This window comes from Anopheles marshallii (genome assembly GCF_943734725.1).
Source record: "Anopheles marshallii chromosome X unlocalized genomic scaffold, idAnoMarsDA_429_01 X_unloc_206, whole genome shotgun sequence".
NCBI lineage: Eukaryota > Metazoa > Arthropoda > Insecta > Diptera > Culicidae > Anopheles > Anopheles marshallii.
In genome coordinates, this window is record NW_026525787.1 from 1 (window position 1) to 2500 (window position 2500).

Here is a 2500-nt window from a genome sequence, read left to right on the forward strand (position 1 = left end):
CATAAGGAAAATTTGTATGGAGCACCCTACTGCAGAGCACACCGACAGGGCCGGGAAGGAAGGCCCGGTCCAAGAAAAAATTTTTGCGGGACCACTCAAAACATCATAGTTAGACCTAGCAAATGATGAAAAGTGAAACCCGCGATCGATTGGAGAAACCTTATTTTACACTGAAAAATTCCACATAAGGAAAATTTTTATGGAGCACCCTACTGCAGAGCACACCGACAGGGCCGGGAAGGAAGGCCCGGTCCAAGAAAAAATTTTTGCGGGACCACTCAAAACATCATAGTTAGACCTAGCAAATGATGAAAAGTGAAACCCGCGATCGATTGGAGAAACCTTATTTTACACTGAAAAATTCCACATAAGGAAAATTTGTATGGAGCACCCTACTGCAGAGCACACCGACAGGGCCGGGAAGGAAGGCCCGGTCCAAGAAAAAATTTTTGCGGGACCACTCAAAACATCATAGTTAGACCTAGCAAATGATGAAAAGTGAAACCCGCGATCGATTGGAGAAACCTTATTTTACACTGAAAAATTCCACATAAGGAAAATTTGTATGGAGCACCCTACTGCAGAGCACACCGACAGGGCCGGGAAGGAAGGCCCGGTCCAAGAAAAAATTTTTGCGGGACCACTCAAAACATCATAGTTAGACCTAGCAAATGATGAAAAGTGAAACCCGCGATCGATTGGAGAAACCTTATTTTACACTGAAAAATTCCACATAAGCAAAATTTGTATGGAGCACCCTACTGCAGAGCACACCGACAGGGCCGGGAAGGAAGGCCCGGTCCAAGAAAAAATTTTTGCGGGACCACTCAAAACATCATAGTTAGACCTAGCAAATGATGAAAAGTGAAACCCGCGATCGTTGGAGAAACCTTATTTTACACTGAAAATTCCACATAAGGAAAATTTGTATGGAGCACCCTACTGCAGAGCACACCGACAGGGCCGGGAAGGAAGGCCCGGTCCAAGAAAAAATTTTTGCGGGACCACTCAAAACATCATAGTTAGACCTAGCAAATGATGAAAAGTGAAACCCGCGATCGATTGGAGAAACCTTATTTTACACTGAAAATTCCACATAAGGAAAATTTGTATGGAGCACCCTGCTGTGGTCACCATCGGTCGAGTTGGTCGAGACGGGCAAAAAATTTTTTTTTCCATATCGTCTCAAAACATGATTTATGGACCTTGTAAATGTTGAAAAGTGAAACGAAATCACTTTTGGAGCGATGAAAATTTTGTATGGGAGGTCCCTACCCGGAACAAATTTTACTAGTAAAGTCATCATTCCGCGACGAGAAATTTGAAAATGGTCAAATATGGTTAAGATGTCATGTTCATTCCCTACTATGGGGGACCAGGTCGTCACGAAAAAATTTTTTTCTCGACCTGGTCAAATGTGGTTCTGCGACGGAGGTTAAACTAATATTGCATAATTTGGCCCAAAAAACCCCCCTCTGTCAGAAAAATTTCCCCTTCAAGAGCGAAAGCAGACCACATAAGTTGAGCTTCGAGGTATCTGAAAGTTGAATATAGAGCGAGGTTCTAAGCGAAGGGATAGCTTAACGTTGAGCATTGAACGCAAAAAAGCTTAGAGATAAGCTTAAGATACAAGGGTTGTGGTGCATGAGGCCGCTTAACGTTGAGCTTTGAACGCACATGGCTAGAACTAAGCTAAGAGATACCTATAGTGGTGCATGGAACAGCTCACAAGTTGAGCTTCGAGAAGTCCAAAGGCAAAATGTAGAGCGAGGTTCTAAGCGAAGGGATAGCTTAACGTTGAGCATTGAACGCAAAAAAGCTTAGAGATAAGCTTATTATATAAGGATTGTGGTGCAGTACACAGCTTAACGTTGAGCTTTGAACGCACATGGCTAGAACTAAGCTAAGAGATACGGTAGTGGTGCATGGAACTGCTCACAAGTTGAGCTTCGAGAAGTCCAAAGGCAAAATGTAGAGAGAGGTCCTAGCAGCCTAAAAAACTTCTAGGGCCGACAGCTCACAAGTTGAGTTTCGAACGCAATTAGGTTACCTTGGTAGCCTGAATTTGAAAGCATTAAGGCAATGATATGGTAGAATGCCCGATCTTAAACCTATTGACAGAGAATGTGTACGAGTAAGCATAGATGTGGAGGAGCACATACCCTAAACAGTCCCGAAAGATGGTTAGCTAAGTGATGCATCACAAATGGACTTGGCGCACCAAGTTCACACTGAAACACACACGATCGCGTATATTAAAACCTGTTGTGTGGTGCATCACTAATAAAGTTTGGTGCGTCAAACGAACATGAGAGTTGAGCATATTGGGTATGTGTGATAACACACTTTGCACGACAATCGAGAAACCGCATAAGCTCAGTATAACACAGCAGGGGAAGATTGATGAAAACCAGAGCTAATACATGCAACAGGCCGGGAATGCTGCTTCTGAAGGTGGTAGGACCGGTGCACTTATTAGTTAAACCAATCGGCCGATTGA